The 23,654-nt window shown below is 31.3% G+C and overlaps 1 non-coding gene across 1 annotated transcript; it reads right to left on the bottom strand.

Moving 5' to 3' along the window:
• Positions 1-14,714: 14,714 nt before the first annotated feature.
• TRNAS-UGA (transfer RNA serine (anticodon UGA)) lies at positions 14,715-14,796 on the bottom strand. Its single transcript has one exon. It is a non-coding gene; the product is annotated as a tRNA-Ser (tRNA).
• Between the last annotated feature and the right edge of the window lie 8,858 nt (positions 14,797-23,654).

Below are 23,654 nucleotides of genomic sequence, written 5' to 3'. Positions count from 1 at the left end.
TCTTTTGAAATTTGTCTTTCCCATCTTCCCAATTTGAAAATTTTTGAACATGCCCATATCAAGTTTCTTTAGACTAGGAATGCCTCTCACTCTTTTATTCTTTCTTATGTTGACTAGGTTATCAAAATTCACATGACACAACATTTTATGCCATAATCAACTTTCCTCTACTTGAGCTAGGAAACATGAACTTTCAATTAGATCTAGATAGAATAGATTACCTTTTCTTTGGTTGCCAGTTCCAACTAGATTTCCTTTCCCATCCAGTAGCTTGGTCTTTACATTCATGAATTATACCTTGAATCCAATTTTTTTCAACTATGCCACACTAAGTAGATTGTGTTTCGGTCCTTCAACCTAGTAAGCATTTCCATATCTAAATTCATTAGTCAATGTAATGCAACATTTTTCCTTTTACATAACAAGTTTCATCATTTCCAAATCTAACACTCCCACCATCATAGTGTTCCAAGTGCTCAAAATTAGATTTATCACCAATCATGTGGTGTGAACAACCACTATCAATAATCCATGTGTCATTCTTGTTAATATGAGAAATGAGGTTCATATTATCATTTTCATGATCTGATCCATCTTTTACAACAATGTAAACCATTTCATCTTCATCACTACTATGTAATGCCCCGCCAAGGGATCCAAAAGAATTAACCTAAAGTTTTACTAAGTTTTCCAAACATTTTTTTTTTTTTTCAAAAATAAGAAAGTATAATGTACACATCAAACACATAGTAGCAGAAGCAGTAACATGTAATCATCAACAAACATACCTAACAAGTTACATTCCTTAAGGATCCCAAGACGTTGAGTCACATTTAAATTTAATTAATTATAAGTCTAACAACTACCACATCCACATGAAAGAATAATAAGAAAGTTCAATATCCATTTAATATACATTTGTTCCGAATGCCTCTTGGCAAATTAATTCGAAATGCTCAATCATCCACTGTACATGTCACAGGGTATGAAAGGCTAAAAGAATATACATAAATAGAAATAAAGGTACATCATCCTCCAAGAATCCATGATACAAAGTATAGTAAAATAAATGAAACCGTATACCATACATGATACATCCATCCATCCATCATAAAAGATATAAGCATCCAACATGAAATACAACTATCCATCTATCATAAAACACAACTAATCTAAGTGTGTGGTTCCTCCCAACCATCAATAGCATCATCAGACCATCGTGGGCCCTAGCCATCCCCCACGCATAACATCCCAAGTCACCTATAAGATCGTCGGTACTATAGTATTAGGGATGTCACTACTAAACATACTACAACATAATCATAAAGAAATCTAACATGCTAATCATCAATATAAGGAAATACATAAGTAAATAATATCATCTAATCATGATAAACAAGCATCCCAAGAAGCTCTAGCCACGGTGACTACGAACGGATCTCAAATGGTAAGAGTGAAAAAGCACTACCACCCGACCACGTGGAACCTAAATGGTCCACTCCCACCGTGCTAAGAAGATAGTCTCAAGTCCCAAACAAGATATCAAATCACATAATCACAAGTACTCTCTAAGTCCAAGAAATCCTAAAAGTATACTAACTCAAAGGTTCCAACACATAGATCAACATCTAGACCCAAAGGCACCACAAAGACACGTAGAAAATCTACTATATAAGCGGGAAAGTGTCATTGCAAAAGTCACGTAGAAGTTACCTGAGCAATCCCTTAGGAATCCTGGGTCCCTAGTGATCCCTGCGGCCACTAGTATCCTCTCATATTGACGAGGCATACTACGGAATGCAAGGTCGTAACCAAGCATTCTCTCTACCCCATCCTAGTTTGTACTAGCACTCAAGGCATGGGAGAGAACATACAATTAATCTTGTTAGGTTAATTTTACTCTCATTTAGTGTAAATGTTATCACTTATTAAAACAACCTACAATGAGTTACCCTGGCAGACACTTAGGGCCCCGACCCCCATTGCAAGCCACTTCTCGACACTACATATAGATAACCTACCCTAAGCTCATGAAATCAAAAATCACAAAATCACCTCAGCCCTATACAAGCAACTGGAAAGCATCAAAAGATAAGCCACAATAATCACATCAGTTCTCCACGAGAAACTAGAAAGCATCAAATCATAATCATAATGATCACAACAGTTCTCTATCAGCAACTGAAGGCATCAATGATAAATCACAATACTAATTGAAGACTCCAAAATGGTCAAGTCAAACATGTCACAACATGACATCATCAAGAACAAATCACTCAAACACCTCAGTCCTCTCAAAGCGACTAGAAGACAAATCAAATATAACCGATCGATGACTCAAAAATGGTTAAGTCAAGTATCTCATAAATATAAATCTCAGCTTCACACAAGAAGTTTGGAAAGCAATAACAAACAGTAAATACAACCATATCATAGAGCATACCATCACATTACCAAGGTCAAATATAAAAGATCGAGACCAACATCAGCATGACATCACAAACATATAACCCCTGAGCCTCTAGTAACAACCTAAAACTGGTCAAAACTAAGCCAACTCCCAAAACCACAAAGCATAGATAATGCAAAGAAAATAAGATGCCAGTACATGTTTGGGTTTGTTTCAATACACGTGATTGGGTTAAGTACAAGGTTTCCATTTTTACTCCAGTGTATGTTTCAAGTTAAAAAGACTACCCATTTTCCTGATAGTTAACCCATGAAATTTCTTTTATTTTTTTATTTTTTATTATTATTTTTTTTTTTTTTCTGAATAAAGAATTACCCCCGTATAATATTTTAAATCAATCTTTCTAAAAATAATCAAGGGATAATTTATCTATTTAATTTCATAATAATAATAATAATTATTATTATTATTTTAATTAATTAAAAACTAAATACTCACAACCCCAATAATAATCAGTTCAAACAATAATAATTATGATTAACATTTATCAATTAATGTTTAACATTAATTTCAAATTAGCACCATTTATAATCCAAATTTCTATATCTCATAAAAATTATTTAACAATTAATATTTATTAATATTAATCAGTAAAACTAATAAATATTAAATAAACGTATTAATAAAATTAATCACATATAATATTATAAACTTTTAATAAAGTAATTTTTATTTTAAAATTTTAAACATTTAATAACTTTTATTTATTAAATAATAATCAATATTTAATAGTTAATAATATATATTAAAAGAAGACTTATATATATGAAAAAAAACATCCATCATATTGTTAAAGCCGTAGGCTTTATATATAGCCGTGCGGCCTTCTAAAAAGAGTCGTCGACATTTTTAAATGGCGCAGGGTACAACCAATTCAAGTGCACGTGTGATATGACCGCCATCAAATAAAAAGGTAAGTGGTTTATTAGTGTTATATTATTTTATTTATTATATATACATACATTTTTATTTTATTATTTTAAATGTATAAACTTTATTATTATTATTAGTTTTAAAATTGTACTTTATTTAATCTTTTCAAAACCACCTTGCAAATATATGATAATATATATATGATTTTGCCTTAAAAGATTTTTGTTTAATAGACCAACCAACCCCCTTTCAAACATGAATAATTAAATACTTTATCCTATTTATTTAAGATTTTAAAATCTTTAAAAACAAATCCTTGCATAAGATATGAAATTTATTTTAGTTTAGATTTCTAATAATAATATTTTAAATAATTATTTTATTTTTTTTATTTTTTATTTAAATCTTTTTCTTTTCTTTTCTTTAAAAAAATAAATATTTACAATTTTCTTCTATAAAAGAAATATGAATATCCATTCAAATTTCTAATTTAAACTTTTCTTTTAAATTTCTAACCCTCCTTGGTTTCTCTACGTTCTTTTCTCTTTTACCTACGGATGGGGTTTCAAATTGATTTATTAAATCCTTATATACAGATGAAAATGAACAGCAAAAGATTCAGGATCAAGATTTCACAGACTCGTATAATGAAATATGAGAAGACAAATTTTCACAATCATGAAGTAGACAGGAATATCAAATTGCATAATTCAATCAGTGATCACAACACAAGATCCTACCTCAATCTGATGCTAACACGTAACCAATTGAGAATTGTGAGAAGATTCGCTTCCACAAATTTGCATCGAGATTCGTCCCTAAAATTTGTCTCCCCAAAATTCGTGTCCAATCTTTATGTTCCTAGAAATGAACCTTCAACTGATAATAAAAAGGGTTCTCTCTCCTTGAATCGAGGAACTAACTATATGTTTACCCGGGAGAACTTAGTGCTTACAAGACTCAACTCCAAAGTTAGCTTTAAAATTACCTTTTATTAATCTTTCTTTATCTTTTCTATACACATAAAATGAATTATTGAATAACTTTATTTAATTTTCTACTTGACTTCTATTTTTAATTAATTTATTACTTTAATCTCATGTGCACTTTAAGCAATTAAAATAACATTATTAAATTCACATGTTTAATCTTTTTAATTAATTTCTTTTATTTTTAAACTCATGCATGCGTCATGCAATGTAGAATCTTTTTAATAATTTAATATCTTTTCCACTTCTTAATTCATTTTAGAAACTTAATTGATAAAATATTTATTAATTCAATTAATAATAATATTTAGCATTTATTTAAAAATGAACTCTAAATATTTTATTATTAAATTAAATAAATATTATCACGTTTTAAATTTAAACTTTTAACTTTTATTTCCAAATTTAATTCTTTTTATTTAATTAATTTCTCAATTAATTAAATATAATTAAATATTAAAATGTCATAATAATTTTTTATTAGATTAAATCATTAATTAATCCTTTAATTAGACTTAATTAATAGAAAATACACCAAGACTCATAAAACAACATACGAAAACCCATCATAGAAAAACACATACTAAATCAAACAAAATGGTTATAATCATGAATTCACGTCATTCGACACATTCGGAGGGTACTGACTCAGATACTTGTCCTAATTTTCAATTAGGACAAATGGCTTAAAGGTATGGGATTTGGACTTAAGAATTTATCTCCCCTCTCTTACCATTGAGATAATGCGATAGGGTACGCTCATCCTAGAAATTTAGGGAAGTCGATACCCGATATCTGCAATCTGCATAAAATTCACGCATGTACAGACACGATATTCTAAGCTAAACAAGCAATGGCAGGAAGTGGTGCATCGTGTAGATCCCGACTAGCAGGTGACTACGACTCCCTTCCTTAACCACATCAGAAATGCCATACATAAAGAAAATAAATGCGCACACCATACACATGCAAGTATGGGGTAAGTATCCATAAGAAAATAGGTACAATAACCATCTAGCTAATCATCATCAATAACTGCAAACATTGTGATAATCATCATACATACATGAAGTATAGAGTATCAAGTAATCTCATCATATAATCAACTGAATGTAAAACAATATCTGATAATCTAAGAGTAATGCTACTAAACATCATGCATAAAACTAGTCTAGAAGAGATCAACAATGATAACAGAAATGTGAACTAGGGGCAGGCACTACATACTATCAGAATCTTTAGCCATGTGATACGATTTCTTACCTTTATCCTTGTAGTCTTTGTAGCTTTTGAAATATTTCTTGTCTTTGTACTTTTCATGCTTCTTTTCTTCTTTACTTCTTTTATTCTTTACTTTCTTTGTTTGGACACCTTGTAGCAATGTGACCAACTTCTTCAAAAGAAAAACATATTAGAGGTATTTTACCTTTGTACTATACTTTTCCTTTTGGGAATCTTCTTGCAAGAAGGGCTTTAATGAATTCAAGGTCATCATCAGAATTATCTTCATCTTCATTGTCAGACCTTTTGCTTTTAGATTTTGCTCCTTTCTTCTTGAGTGATAGTTTAGCTTGAAATACAAACTCAATGCTATGAGAGTTAGGAACATAGTTATCAAAGTTGTATAACTCAATGGTTGTCAACCTTTCCACTAGTTCATCCAAAGTTATATCATTTTTAGGATCACATCTCATTTCTTGAATTGCTAAAACTCTAATTTCATAAATAGGAAGAAGAGTTTTGAGTACCTTGTTGACCACTGTCACATCATCTGTTTTCCCTCCCAAGGCTCTAATTGCACTCACACTTCCTTTGATTCTTTCACTCTATTGTGCAATGTTTTCATCTTCATTTGATCAAACTGACCTCTTAGACTATCTGCCATAGCTCTCCTCACATTTTCATCTCCTCCATAGATACTGCTCATCTTGATCCATATTTCATGAGTACTAGGGCAATCTTTGACTACATCAAATTTAGCACAACTGAGAGTAGAAGAAATGTTAATTATCATTATGTTGTGATTCTTCTTTTCCATAATTTGATCTACAAAAAAAGGTCCAACAGGTGCCACACATTTGTTCTCTGGATATTTTAGGCTTATGTCTCAAATGGTTGCCAAATGTAGCTTCATTAGTTCTTGCCATGCTTGGAAGTTATCTATGTTCAGCTTAGGAATCTCCCTTTTGTAAGATAGCTTGATCCTTAGCTTAGGTCGTTGAAACCTTATTTATAAGCACCAAACACTTTGATAACAATTATTGGAAATGGAAAGGAGTAACTAAGAGGGGAGGGGTGAATCGGTTACTACAAAAATAAATCAAAGTCCCTTTAAGATGTCAACACAATATAAAACCAAAACTTGTTGTAACTTGGTTAACAGTGAATATTCTACTGTAACTTGGTTAACACTGAATATATTACTTTCACTCAGTTAGCACAGAGATCTTAAGATATTAATGTGATTAGCCTTTATTAACTTAGTTGCATATATATAAATGAAATGACATGAACACAGGAGACACCAAGATTTAACGTGGAAACTCAATTTGGGAAAACCACCAATTGCAACTAGTTACTATTTTTCGCTCTTCTGAAGTGAGCCCTGTTAGGAGCCAACCCTATTAAAGGTTAAAAAGCACACTGTTAGGTGTGAACCTATTAGAGGATTTAATTCACCCTATTAGGAGTGGTCTTGTTAGAGGTCTTTACACACTTTAATCTAGAAATGCTACCTTGTTAGAGGATTTGTTGAATAGTTGTTAGGCTAACTCTGTTAAGAGATTTGATTCATTGCTACAATTATTAGACAGTAACAATGACTTGACCTTATTGGAGATGCAACTAAATTTTTTGATTTAGATCTCAATTCTAGCTTGATTACTTGATCCTCCTTGATTAGAATGTTCTTTGCATATTGGTCAACTTGGATAGTCTGCCTCTTTTCAGATATCCTTTAAATTAGCTTCCTTAATTCGTCTTCTTCAATTCCATACTTTAATACTCAACTTGACCTTTCATATATATGATTCACCTTGTCAAGTTGGCTTGAATACTCTTTTAATCAATCAAATATTAACCCTTAAGTCAACTTGTATTAACCAATAAATTTATTAGACTCAATATACTGATAGTCAGCTAATACATAATTGGTTACTCGGTCAACACTGAGAATCCCTTCATCAACTGACCCAACTCGGTTAGAACATGAGTTCTAACATCAACCAACCCAACTCAGATAGAATGGGAATTCTAACATCAATGAACCCAACTCGTTCAATAATGACTTTATGCTAACTTTCCTTTGGTAACCAAGCAAAGTCGGTCAATATAGGATCTGCTTCATTAACCAATTAAGCTCGGTTGATATTGTCTTTGAACTTGGTTATCACTAAACATTCTACATATACATGAAACTGCCTTCAATGCTTGAGTAAGCTTAGTTATCATTGATTTCTCAATAAAATTTTGACATTTTGTGTAACATCAAAGACAACATACAATTGAATAATTATTTTCAACAATTGTATGGGTCAAAAGGGGTCATAGCTTAACCTATGACCCATTTTGACACATTTCATGATAACATATGTCCCTAGGGTTCCTAGGACCCCTAAGGACATATTCTAATTGATCAAATGAGTTGAAATGGGTCACAGGTTAACCTATGACCCATTTTGACATATTTCATGACAACATATGTCCCTAGGTGTCCTAGGACCACTAGAGATGTATTCTAGTTGATTGTATCTATCGAAAGGGGTCATAACTTAACCTATGACCCCTTTTGACACATTTCATGATAACATATGTCCTTAGGGGTCCTAGGACCCCTTTTGACACATTTGATGACAACATGTGTCCCTAGGGGTCCTAGGACCCCTAGGGACATATGTTGTATCATATAATTTAATATAATTATTTTATATTAGAATAGAATAGAATAGAATATATTATATTAAAATATAATATAATATAATCACAAACAAAAATATCATTTTTAATAGTTAAAATACCTCACATGGATCATGTATGGGATTATAAGGACCCTTCCTCAACTTTCAATCCCCACCCTCCATTTTCAATTTGATTCCTTTACATATTTAGGCGGGAGATATCAAATACCGGATAGGCTTGGTAATTACCAAGCCTTCTTGGTCAACTAAAAAAATGTGATTTCTCCCCATTTAGGTGACTTCCAAACTTTGAGGAGGTACCTGATGACTTTTAATATGACCAAATTTGTTAAAATGAAAAGGGTTTCTTGAGGATGTTCTCAATTTTCTAGTGATATATTTTTTGTCAAAATATGAGTTCGATAAGTAATTATTACTCATTTTAAATGAAGATAAAGTGGTGATTAACATACTAATTGAAAAATGACTAACTTTCAAACCGTAAAACATTTTCGAAACCTGAAAGATGCATCCCATTTTATGCTTCGCCTACTACAATAAAAAATTTAATTAAATTTGATAATGTTTTGAATTAGTTAAGGTGGTTAGACACAAGCCTTTTTTTCTAAAAACATCATACCAAAAAATACATAATTAATTAATTTTTTGGAATAGAATACCCAAAAATATGTGTCACATCCAGGCATGAGTCTACTTTTTATATCTAGAATCTTTTTTGAAAATACTATTCTATGATTGTGATTAAGGTGGTCAAACATACACCTACTTCTTATTTTTGTCCTAAAATTTATGTACTACTACATTAAAATACAAAATTTTGACCAATCAAATTAAATTATTTTCAGATAAGGTCTAGCAGTTTAGAAACTAGATTTAATTTCCTACAAATTCTATTCAAACATTTTTAAATATAATTTTCATAACTAGCTCAAAATTGCATGTCAAGTTGATATAAACCCGATTTGCTAATTTTAGACTACCACTTAAGGGTATACTTTGGCCCACCATGATCCTACACATACCCTCATTGACCAACTCTCCACTATGCTCCTCCTTGATAAGATTTTCCTGATAGAACTTCTCAAAATGCATAATTGACTTCCTCTAAATAGCATACCATCCTGGATGATGAAATCCAACCACCTAATTCTATCTAGAGTAACAGTTCATGTACAAGCTTTCCAAGCAACATCAAAATCAAGATCCTCTGGACATAAACTCTTAGAGTTCTTTTAACCCAACAACCTCAATTTGTATCTCTGTCAACAAAATTTGTCTCCTATTAAGAGAATCTACAACCTTTTTAGATTTCCCACTTGTGTTTTAAAATAAATGTGTACCTTTGCAAAGACTCAACCCATTTCAAATGCCTTAGATCCAACTTTCCTTGACTATTAAAATATTGCAAAGCTTGGTGATCAATATATAAAACATACTCCTTAGGCAAAAGAGAAGGTCCCCACGTCTTCAATTCTTGAACTATATAATTAAAATCTTGATCATAAATAGAATATTTTCTTTTGGCATCATTTAATTTCTCACTGAAGTAAGGAATAGGTCTACCTTCTTGAGTCAAAACAACTCCAATGACATTACTACTTGCATTACAGTCTACTTGAAACACCTTATTAAAATATGGAAGTTCTAAAATAGGTTGGTATGTAACTTTTTGATTTAATAATTCAAAACTTGTGTATGCTCTTGTAGTCCACTTACACTCCTTCCTATCCCCTTTCATTGTTTCAGTTAAAGGTCCACAACACCCTACTGAAATTCTTGATAAAAATTTCTGTAAAATCTATCCAAACTATAAAAATAACTTACCTCACTCACACTTCTTAGAGTAGTTCATTCGAAGATAGCATTCACCTTCTCTAGGTCCATTTTTAGACCTAGTGTTGAAACTATAAATTTTATATATACTAAATCCTTCTTTACAAAATTGCACTTCTTTAGATTAATCAATATTTTATCTTTCCTTAGCCTCTCAAAGACCCTAAAAATATGAATTATATGTTCTTCCAATGTCTTGTTGAAGATCAAAATATCATCTAGGTAAACAATGACAAACTTACCCAAAAATGTTTTTAGTATCTCATTTATGAGCTGCATGAATGTGTTTGATGCATTGGTTAGTTGAAAGAATAACCACTCATACAAGCCCTCCTTTTTCTTGAAGGTTGTTTTCCATTCATCTCCTTCTCTTATTCATATTTAGTAATATCCACTCTTCAAAACTATCTTTGTGAAATACACAAACCCACTCAAATAGTCTAGAATATCATCCATCCTTGGCAAGGGAAATATATACTTGATGGTGATCTTGTTAATGGATCGAGAATCTATATACATCCTCCATTCTCCATTTTTCTTTGGTGATAATACCATTGGTACAACACATGGACTCAAACTCTCTAGAATCAACCTCTTTTACTACAATTCATGTACTTGTATGTTCAATTCTTCACTTTTTGCTAGAGTTATTCTATGATTTTTTTAATTCAAAAAAATAGCTCTTGGAATCAAATCCATCTGATGATTAATCTTTATCACATGTGGCAACCCATCATGCGCATTATCAAATACAATATCTTTAAACTCATCCAATAAATCTACAACTTCTTTAGGTACATTTTCTACTTCCTCTTTACCAACTTTTAGAATTAAATAAAAACACATATGCCCACATCTCATACCTTCTAGGAACTTTCTTCCATCAACTAAACATATTTTAACTTTTCTACATACCTTTTTTTTTAATTTCCTTCAATGACTTTAGCTTATGTCTCACTCCATCCTTTATCAGGGAATAGGTATTTGCATGACCATCATGTATAACATGCTTGTCAAACTATCATGACCTTCCTAGCAACATATGACATGCATCCATGGGTATGATGTCACATAGTACCTCATCACATTAGTTCCCAATCTTAAACTTCAATAAGCACTATTCATTGAATATGACCTTGTGGTCATCCTATAGTCAAGCAATCTAGTAAAGATGTGTGTGTCTCTCTCTTTCTCTCTTGATCTTCAATTTTGTGACCATCTTCTCTAACACTAAATAGTCAGTGCTCCCATTATCAATAATCACATCATAATACTGATCATCACACTTCATGTGCCTAGTGTAAAACAAACTCTTCTTGTGATCCAACTCCTCTTCATTTATTAGGGCTCTTCTGAGAATGAGGGTTTATCTTCTCTCAACATTCTAAGAGTGTCCAATCTAGGCTTCTTCTTCTTATGCTTATGCAACTCTTATCTAGCCTTCAACTCTCATATCTTCCCTTCCTTAGCATTGGGGACATGCATGGGCTTGATGCTCTTCTTCGTCGCAATAGAAACAAGTTCTATGAAAAAAATTCTCTTCTTGGTCCTTGACATCTTCATTTTCCTCTCTAATCCCTATTGTTTTAATTACGGAAATGACTGAAATTATTTTTTGACTATTGTTGGTCTCATTCTTCTTTTTCTTGATCTTCATTTCAGCCTCTATAAGGTCATCCACTTGATCTTCCACCACAACCTCTTCCACTTTGCCTACTTTCAAACTTCTTGTTTAGTTCTTCTTCTACCCTTAAGGTAAACTGGTATGCCTCTTCAATATTGATCATTCTAATTAGACTCAACTCCTCCTGAACGCTTGGACTCAACCCATTAAGGTAATGAGAAATTTTCTCCTTGTCAGCTTTTGCATAGCCTATTATGACAAGGACTCAATATAACTCTTCTATATACTCTTAAATAGATCTTCCTACTTGCTTCAATCATTGCATTTTCTTTAGCAAATCAAACTCATAATTGGGGGGAATGAATTGTCACTTTAATTTCTCTGCCATTCGATCTCATCTTGTGATTTTCTCCTTCCCTCTTCTACTTCGCTCCAATTGAATCTCCATCCACTAAATTTTTGTATGACCCTTCAATTTGACCTTCACAAACTTGGCCCTATTAGGATGTTCAATATATTTCTACTCACAATATTCCTCTAATTCATTGATCCAGTCGATCAATTCCTCTAAGTTTTCCCAAAAATGTGGGGACTTCAATCTTGGGTCTTTTTCCAATCCTAGAAATGGTTCTAAAAGAACTATAGTCCTTAGGATCCCTAGTTGCTTCTACTCCTTCCCATTCAACATGCCCTTCTTCTTTGAATTCATCATCCCTTTCATCTCTTATCACAATAAATTTCCATTTACAAATCTCCTCTTGCATGGCTTTGACTTGTCTCTAGAGGGCTCTAAAATCGTCATCTATCACACCTCCAACTCATTTGTCAAGATTCCTTCGTGGAGACATTTTTGTGGTTATTGTTCAAACCCACAACCACAACCTTGGCACAAACTATCTCACTGTCAGCAATCTATCTAAACACTTAGGTAAACCTTCTCTGATACCACTTAATGAAGGGCACTCCCCTTAATACCATAAACAAATAACAGAAATAGATAAATAACAACAACTTACAAGAACAAAGAGTTGGCTTCTTATTATCTCCAATTGTATGAAATTACAAATTTCAAAAATAAAATGTGCAAAGCCACATGCACATTTTCCTTAAATTAGTCTATAACCAAAGTCACCACCAACATCCCAGAATTGTCCAAGACAACCCTACAAGCCTTCTCTATGTAACCAATTTTCCACCGCCCAAGAAGGTTCTAGAAATTTAGTCCTTGACCTTGAGACTGACCAACCCTAAGTTATTTTATTTTTCATATGTTATTACATTAGAATATGCCCCAATAACTTTTAGAACTCAAAAGAAATTTCGAAGTAATATCATTTTGTTCAATTTCAAGTAGCACAACTTTCAAAGACCACAACTCATCACCAGTTGCTCTGATTGACTATTATTACCCATTTCCATAAATGAAACAACTTGATCTACAATGCCTAACTATGTAAACTTTAGTTAATTAAGGTGTGACCCCCTTTCAAAGCCTCTAAAGCAATCAAAACTAAGTTCAGAGTTTTTATACCCTATTGTCAATACCAAAAAAAAATTAAAAACTTCACAAATACACTTAATATTGTAAAGAAATTGTACTTGCAGACTAACATATTTAAAATGAACTTATAGGGATGAAATCAGAACATCTTGAGCTCAAATGACTTACTAAAACTAGTAAACTTGCCGAAATAGTAACCCAACACTGAAATAACCCTTGTTGAAAAGACAAAACATAAATATTTTTGAGTGGTGTAAGATTGCCCTTACACTTAGGATGCTCTTGCATCACATTAGTCGATTGGTCTACTAACGTGTTCTTTGAGACACCATTTTGAACCTTGAGATTAGTTGTTTCAAAAAACACCACCTTTGCTTTGATGCCATTAATATCAAAAATAAAATTCATAAGATTATTAAAAGCATAAATATTTTAAAATTTATGTCACCTTAACATTTTATAACATTGGCAATGTTATTTTTTAGTATGAGCCTTTATGGGACAAAGTTAAGATGTGTACCTTCTTTTAAAAAGAAAGTTAATCATGGAACAAAATGTTAAAAAAAGTATTTATCATCAAATATTACTTTTATTTAAGACTACCTAACCTGCCAAAATTATCATATTTGACATTGGTAGTGAAATTGTGGTTTGAATCTTTCATATTTTGAATGTTTGACAAGATTTATGACTTTGATAGTACTATTAGGATTTAACCTAATTGTGTTATTTTCGAATCAATATTTCATGAATAATGATTCACATGAATTCATCTCTTATAATACTCTTCTGAAATAGCCAAAACGAAATGAAATTGAGATTTTACTGCTTTATACTTCTTGTCCAAATAATGTGTTTCAAATGTGTCTCGATTAGGGTTTTATTGCTGTACATATACCCGGACATAAGGACATTACAATTACCTGATAATTATTTCATGCAATCGCTTACCGCTGACAAAGTACAGAAGAAAACCAGCAAAGTCCACCAAAAACAAAACCCTTTCCTTATATACGCTGGTACTTTCAGCATTTCTCTTTCCACTGGTCCTTTTGTAGCTGATTCCTGCAACAGGATCGGTCACATGCCTCCATTATAGGCTTCAATTCGGTGGATTTTAATGCCCGTGCGTTACTTCCAAATATGATCAGAGCGCTGCAAAGGTAGATGAGAGTATTTAATTCTAGGGTTTTTAATGCTTCTGCAAATGTCACTTTCGACTCGGCAACGGAAACGGAGAGCATTGTGGCTTTTCGTGCAGTTGAATTAATTGAGATTCCAGTTGAACTGATTGATTTGTGATCTGTGAAGAATTTAATTCAGCGTCACTGGTGACGCGAGATCATCAGGGCTAAGAGTTAATTCAAAGAATGGATGTCAAAGAGTTCAGCGAGCAAGAGTTAAAATTAGAAGCGAAGATTTCTCGATTTAGCTCGGATGATGTACAGATTTCAGAAACGTACAAAGTCGTTAAATTTTAAAATGAGATGCACGAAATTGTTATAATCGTCGACAGCAGGGTTCGAACCTGCGCGGGCGAAGCCCAACAGATTTCAAGTCTGTCTCCTTAACCACTCGGACATGTCGACGTTATGCTAATTAATTGAACACGCAATTATTTATTTAATATTAATTATTTATTAATATTCCACTCAGACGTGATCCATTTATTAAATGGATTTAAAGTACATAATATCGAGACACATTGAGCTACTCAAAATTTTGGATGTTTAATTTGTCTGAGCTGTAATCAATATGGAATGGGCATAAATGCATAAGAAAAAAAAGGTAAGGTGGTTTTATAGTCCACCTTACCTCGTACTCTTTTTCGAGAGGCGCTTGGTGTTACAAACGAGGCGTACATACCCTACCTCTTAGTGGGATTTGAACTTATGACCTCTCTTTCAAGAGTACAAGTTCTCCACCACTAGGCCAACTCAGGGTGTAACTTGATCATAATATGAGTAGTAACTCGATCACTTCTCCTACTCAACCAATTCCTAAAAATTGGTAACGTATTCTCTACCTAAAAAGTGTGCAATGTCAGCGTATTTGTACTTAACATCTCTACTAACAATTCATGGTTTATGAAAATAAATCTACAACTAATTTTTTTTCAATTATTTGTTCAATTTTTAATACTCTTAGTTGAAATGCTTCTCATGGTTTATGAAAATAAATCTACAACTAATTTTTTTTCAATTATTTGTTCAATTTTTAATACTCTAAGTTGAAATGCTTCTCGTAATCAAACCCTAAATATGTATAAAGATCATTTAACATTCATGCAAAAAAAAATGATGTAAAATCTATGGTTTATTAAAAATTTAAATTTATGTTAGTTCTAAGAATGAAACTAGAAGTTGATTTTATTTAACATAGATTTTGGTCATTAAATCTTTAGAAGACTACATAAAGTAATGTTGTAGATACTCCTCTATTATTGCATCAAAAGTGCCCCAGTGCTCCCAAAAATGAAAATACATTTACTAAAAGTTGATCACACATGTACTAATAGTGTACCATTTTTTAGTCTTTTTGGTTGGCAATTCACCAATCTGTGTACTACTATTGAGACATTTCATAAAGACTATTGGGACATTTAACCACAAGTACTAGTGTTTTTTTAGTGAGCGACTATAAACATAGCAGTATTGCATGAGCATTTTGAGCGACTATAAACATAGCAATATTGTGTGAACATTTTGAAAGAACACTTTTTGACGACTTTGCTCTCAATGATTCTTATAGAGAGGTCTATGAATACCCAAAAGTCAAAACCTTAGCTTTAACTTCTTAAATCAAATCACTTACAGAGGTACACCAAAAAAATTAGCAAAATTTGACTTTTGATTTAGAAAAGTGGGTGAAGTTAGCTTAAGTGACTAGTGGATATTTTCCCCTATTGATCCTTAAAATATGTTATAAAATCTTTTTTAAAATGATTAAGATAATTTTTATACTAATCTAAGAAATACCATCAAGTTATTTCTATGAAAGAGATTAAATATGTATGTTGTAAATAATTAGTCAAACCTATTTTTAAAAGAAAAAATAAGACCACTATTTTTACTAGCATCATGTTCTTTATTAAACACCTCTTACAAAAACATTATCAATGCATTTTCTATTTACTAAAATTGTAATCTAGGATATGCGAAAAACTAATTCCAAAGAATTCATGATAATCTAATTCTAATGTGAAAAACTAATAAATGGGCTCAATAGTTAGGCTAAATTTCCTTTGGTATTTTTTTACATCTTGTCTTTGGCTCACATTAATAAAATGCTTGAGACTATAGTTGGTTATTTTATAATTTTTATAATAGATAAATATATTTTTAGATGTTTGGAAATGAAATAGTAATTAAAATTTGATATTATAATAAAATTTGGCTCAATTATGATTTTATGCACTAATTCGGTAATAATAATCTAGAGAGAGTTAGTGCAAGAACTTATTGAAAATGAGAACTTGACTGAGGGAAACATGTTCTAGCTATTTGAAAATGATCAACATGATGAAAACCTTATGCACATGCATACTCACGTAGTTGTATACAATCTACATTTTGAAAGTTTTAGTATTGTTTGCATTATTATGTTGCATAGTTAAATTTGGATGTTTTGTTTAAATAGTACTTTCGAACATACATTTTGTTTACATTATTTTTTTAAATAATTAGATAGGGAAAATAAATCATCTCCCATATTAGACATTATTGACTTTATGTTTAATGCATAGATTTGATTTTCCAGATTATATTATCGAGTATATGTTCATCACCTTGAAAATACAACTACTAAATTGTTTATCTTTATCATGGAAAAATTGGCATTTATATTGATTTTTAAAATCAAAATGACAAATGAATGTCTATGTGGTCGTGTGTGTGTGTGTGTGTGTGTGTAGACATGCATGTGCTCGTGGGTGTAGGTGTGAATAATATTAATTTTCTTCTTCATTTCTCTTCAGTATCTTTCTCAAATTTTAATGATTATTATTTTACATTAGAACTACATACAAACTGGAATGTTTATAAATCAAATTTATTTATGAGCATAAAAAAATTAAAATGGTCTTATGCACCTATATACACACTGAATACATGTATATACTCTCATGATAAAGTACATGTTTCTTTCTCTCTATATCTAAAATCTCCAAGCATTGCTTGTTGCATAATAACATGAATATGGTAAGGAAATAACAAAACTTAGTTTGTGTGTACACTTTTAAATATATGATGCATTAAACTTCATATCAAAGATCATTATGCACAAAGAATTATGTGAAGTTCAATTTTCATTGAAAGATGGCATAAACATGATTCATGAGTAGGAAATGAACACATGTAATATCATGAAGTTATCATTTGCATAAAAATAAAAGAGTTAGTTCAAAGAGTATATGTATATTTGATTATTGTGTTTTTTCCATAGAGAGTATAAGATTTTCATATGTGTGATGTTTTTACCTTGTGAGGTGGATGTTGAATATGAGATAATAGAGAAGGTTGATTCTCTTTTCATGATCTGCCAAATATTTTTAGTTTTTTAGATAAAACCATGTTTTAATTGAAATAGATGAATGCAACCTAGAAACATTATAATGGTATGTATATCTACCACACCTTGGTAGTAGGACATTGCATGTTCATATTAGAAATAAATCTAGATATCCCCAATTGTCTATTGCTTCTAGGTTGTAGGTATCTTTTGATCATATAGATTTTGGGAAAGTGTAAGCTTTATGATTGACAAAAAAAAAAAAAAAAAACCAAGCCATGTACTCATTTTTCAAGCTTAGTGAATGACTATTAGGGTGGATTTTTTTAAGATCAAATGACCATTTTTTACATGTCATTTATTACATATTACATGAGTTGTGCGTCAATATTGTGTTGAGTTGATTTCATGGTACAAGAGCCTAAGTTACACTATTATTTTTATCATTATATGTAGAAACATTTACATTAAGTGCTACTTCAATTGAGATGTACTTTTAAAATTTATGTAAATATTGAGTTTTTTTTTTTTTTTTCATATTAATGTGAATATAATCATTTATTCATTTAAGTGGTATAGTTTGATGAGTGAGAACCTTACATATTTGAATAATATTTTCATTAATCTTATGAAAAAAGTATTTAAATTTTATCCTTATAATGATGAAATGGTTGGGGTTTCTAGGCTAAAATCTTGGGCTCAATTAAAATTCCTTTCATATATGACAATAACCACATTGTTGTTAATAATTTAATATCTAAATCTTTCACAAGTTATAGTTATACTCTATTAGATATGGTGTCCTCTATCATTATAATTATATGTGATCATTTCTTATGATTTTAATTATGAACACAAGAAGAATCAATTATTTGAAGCTTGATTAGAGTACTTCCATTTCACATAATATTGTTACACATTCATATTTCATTGATGATAATCTACTTTTTTTTAATAGAAATTAGGAAAAGGTTTCAATAATAACTTTTGCATTTTAAATTTATACTATTCTATGTAAATATTCAAATTAGCTCACCAAAAAATACATTTTTTTACATCTCAAGTTGGTTTCACTCTTAAATAAATCACAAAAGATTGGAAACAAAATTAAACATGGTGAAATAACTGAGTATAGCATGGTTGTTGATTTTTATTTTGATCTATAAAACTAAAAATGAATAAGACTTTTTCTTGGTGGAAGGGGGCTTCTTTGGAACACTATACAGTAGCTAAGAAGCTTGCTCGGGCTTCTCCCATTATATAGTCTTTTTCTTGTGTTGCTCACAACCTTGATCATGTTTAGTGTACAACTAATTGTGTTTATGTGGGTTGTGAGGTTGATGGTTTGGAGGTTGTTGTGCATTCCCCTACGATGGTACAGGTGGACTAGATTGAGATCCATATCAGAGCCAGTTCTTCTATTGGTCCCTCTTCTATCTCCACCCATGTCTCTTCTGTTGGTTCTCCTACAACTTATTTGTTTATTATTGAACCATAGGTGGTGGTCTTGTTGGTTGAGGAGGGGTGGACACATGTTACTAGAAAACACCATAAGAAATCCTCTCCTCATTTCGATATGAATCATCACTCGCAGAATAAGGAAGGTAGAGGGAACTCCTATAGTTTCATTGTTTTATTTGGTTGAGGGTATCCATCCTTCAAGGTTGTTTGGGACTTATCTCCCTATCACAGTTGGCATGTCTTATTTTTATCTTTCTTGGTGGTTGTTCGTTGAATTGTAGTGGACTTCTAGATCTTTGTTTGTTTACTTGGTGGCAATTTTTTTTAGGTGGGGTTCTAGATCCCATGTAAAATCTATTTGTATGGGGTTTCGGGTCCCCTCAAAACTTGCTTTTACCCTTATTCAAAAACATGGTTGTTGATTCAATTAAGCATATTATCATCTTATATATATGATTTAACTATTATCGTCTTATGTATAAGGTCCGATTGAAGAAATCACCTTCTTGGTGGTTGGGGGTTTCAAATGATCACTATACAGTTGAGAAAGTTGATTCGGATGTGGATGGGTTGGATAGCTCTTCTCACACTGATCTCACTTTGGATGAGGATTTTGTTGATGTCTCTGATGATTCACATGTTGTCCCTACGACAGTTTTGACTCAAAGTGTTGTTGATGATCCATTTTCTGCTAACTTTGTTGTTCGGATCGCTTTGATAGCTTTGAGTCAGAATTTTGTTGTTGTCCCTTCTATTGTTGACTCTGTCCAGAACACGATTGTTGGTTCTTCTGTTGTGGAAGTTTTGGGGGTCAGTGGGGGTTGGCAGAAAGCTGTGGGGAAGGTGGAGGATGGTTGGACTTAAGTTAAAGGAAAAAAAAAGGAAAATTCTCGAAACCTTCATTTAATATGGCTTTACATTCTCAAAAGAATGGACCAAAATGTAAATCTTGATGGTCTGTGGTATCTTGGGTTGTTCGCCCTCTTGTTGGGAACCTTAGTGTGTCCCTCTAGTTTGTTGGGTGGTTCTCCGTAGTTGTTTTAAGATTCTCATTGTTATATCTTTCTTGTCCCTTTGTACAAGGTTTCAAGTCCTTTCAAAACCTGTTTTTACTTAATCAAAACTATTATTTTTACATTATTTTCTAGTTTTAATATTCATAAAGAAACTATAGGTTTCAATATTTTCTCTAGTATATATTTTAGATTGTAACAATTCTTGCCATAAAGTGTAATTACTTCCTTTACTAGTTAATAATTATGTTATTGGTGAGGTTGTAAGTTATTCTTATTCTGTACATACATGGGAAGCCTAATATTCATTATGTTTACCTATGTTGTAGGTATAAACTAGCCATCTAATGTAAATGTGAAGTATGCTTGAGATAAACCTCATGTATACTTTTGAGGTGTATATAAGAGCTAATCACCTATGTGTGTATGATAACAATGTGAGCTTTCCAAATTGTATATAAATGATACATGCTTACTATATAATATCTAGGTCAACATAGGACTTGCAATACTATAGTCTCTATGTAGTTTTGTTTGAGTGTACACTAAGGAGTGGCAAAAAACCAACACTTGATTAGAATGGGCTTATTTTTTTCTTTTAATGAAATTTGTGAGTTAAATGTGAGATTAGAGATCTCAAATAAGAGAGGAGCACAAGTTTTGTGGTATAAACTATAGAGCAATTCATTTCAAAAGGATACTTAGCTAGTGTCAATATGAATGCTACACCAAGCAATAGATTTGGGTCTAAGGGTGGTCCTAACATTGGAAGCTTACCACATTTTAGGGTGAGTGTCTAGTTGGTGGAGTATAGTTAACACCAACATGGTTGTTGGGAGGTTATGATGTTTACACTTCTAAATTAGATGAAAGGCAAGTATTTTTTTAATGAGTTAAAATTATTATAAATTTAGAGATTTTTTCCATTGGCATCAATAAATGATTCAAGCACTAGACTTGTAAAGCTTGCCAAAATTTCGATAAGTAGCCTATCTTGCACTACTAGTTCACTGAGTTGGTCACTTAGTATGAATATGTTGAAATTGAATTTATTAAATGGATTGTTAAGCTCATGTAAATGGTTGGCTACACCAATATATGAATAATGAAGGAAAATCAAAGAGTGCAACATTTTTTTTTTTCTTTCTTATGATTAGTAGTTTTCCAAGCCCAATAGTTTTACACATTTTTATGTGATCTGGCTTTCACTACATATTTCAAAGCATAAGAGTCCTCCAAGAACAAATGGATATGAACGTGAAATATGCATAATTTGAATATATATTTGAATGTGTTGGTATGTATGCAAGATAGAATTTGTAGTACACTCAAACCAAAATGTTGTAACTATCACAATACTTGTTAACGTAGTCATAGTTTTGAAGAATCTATTCAATGTATGACTTCGTGATTTAGGTTAAAGCTAATTCGAAATTAATGCCTACCAATAATGTGATAGTGTGTTAGATTCCAACACTTTATAGTAGTAATTCAATTGTCATGATGAAAGTGCATTCATGGGAGTTTTCATGTAACTATAGGAGTGGGTTGATAGAAAAGGGGCAAATACATCAATTTAAAACAAAAAGTGATTTTTTTAAAAAAAGCATGAAAGTTTAGTAAATAACTAAAAATGCCCAAAACAAAGTGAAAAGAGTTTGTAATGGTGAAGTGAACGCTTCTATTATATTAGGCTTTACTTTTGGATTACAACAATTGAATATAACACCCTCTATAAATTGCAGTGCACCAGTGAACTATTTTAACATGACTTGTGATGATGGTGTGATACATCCTCTAATACCATTTAAACTAGGGTAGACTCTAGACCTTGTGACCTTAGGCTTTACTACATGAAGCTCTTGTCAAACAAGATAAGCCCTTGTGCCCTCCATACTAGACTTAGTTCAAAGAGATTTTTTATCATATTTAATTATATGAAAGGTTGTGTGCTCATTAGACCAAATGTCTTTTAAGACATGAGTGTATAGAAAAACTATAGTAATGTCTTGAGTCACATTTGAATGTGTTGGTATGTATGCAAGATAGAATTTGTAGTACACTCAAACCAATATGTTGTAACTATCACAATACTTGTTAACGTAGTCATAGTTTTGAAGAATCTATTCAATGTATGACTTCATGATTTAGGTTAAAGCTAATTCAAAATTAATGCCTACCAATAAAGATAGTGTGTTAGGTTCCAACACTTTATAGCAGTAATTCAATTGTCGTGATGAAAGTGCATTCATAGGAGTTTTCATGTAACTAGAGGAGTGAGTTGATAGAAAAGGGGCCAATGCATCAATTTAAAACAAAAAGCGATTTTAAAAAAAATAAGCATGAAAGTTTAGTAAATAACTAAAAATACCCAAAACAAAGTGAAAGGAGTTTGTAATGGTGAAGTGAACACTTCTATTATATTAGGCTTTACTTTTGGATTACAACAATTGAATATAACACCCTCTATAAATTGCAATGCACCATGAACTATTTTTACATGACTTGTGATGATGGTGTGATACATCCTCTAATACCATTTAAACTAGGGTAGACTCTAGACCTTGTGACCTTAGGCTTTACTACATGAAGCTCTTGTCAAACAAGATAAGCCCTTGGCCCTCCATACTAGACTAAGTTCAAAGAGATTTTTTATCATATTTAATTATATGAAAGGTTGTGCGCTCATTAGACCAAATGTCTTTTAAGACATGAGTGTATAGGAAAACTACAGTAATGTCTTGAGTCACATAGGCCATACACTCTTCAATCATTTCCATCTCTAAGCAATACTAAACCAAGTTTGAAAACAAACAAGCATACATTATTAACTTAAGATGATAATGCAATGTTGATATAACAATTCCTTATCTAGAAATTGAGATGTGTACTTAATAATTCATTTAAGTTAGAGCCAGTCTTTAAATATATCATTCTAATATACAATTTGAAAGTATATGCATTTTTTCAAAAACTTGTAGAAATGAATAAATGAAAAACAATTAAAAATTTTATTTGAAAGTTAGAAAGTTTAAATCTCTTATATATAGATTTTTAGACAAATCTAGTTTACAAATTTGTCTAGACAAACAATTCATTTAGATGTGTATCAAGCATCCAAATGAAATACTTCATTTGACATGTTAATAAATGCACAAAAGACAGCCCAATTACTATAAACTAATATTTAATATTAATATAAAAATCTCTTATATATAGATTTTTAGACAAATCTAGTTTACAAATTTGTCTAGACAAACAATTCATTTAGATGTGTATCAAGCATCCAAATGAAATACTTCATTTGACATGTTAATAAATGCACAAAAGACAGCCCAATTACTATAAACTAATATTTAATATTAATATAAATATATAGATGAACAGTTTACACTATTAATAAATATTTTAGATTCTCTTTTTAATTCTTCTCAACTTATACTAAAATATATATTATAAATAAA

This window comes from Cupressus sempervirens, chromosome 10 (genome assembly GCF_028749045.1).
Source record: "Cupressus sempervirens isolate cs-2001-9-10 chromosome 10, ASM2874904v1, whole genome shotgun sequence".
NCBI lineage: Eukaryota > Viridiplantae > Streptophyta > Pinopsida > Cupressales > Cupressaceae > Cupressus > Cupressus sempervirens.
Note: the sequence above shows the minus strand (reverse complement) of the source record. Positions and strands in the feature narration are given on the sequence as shown.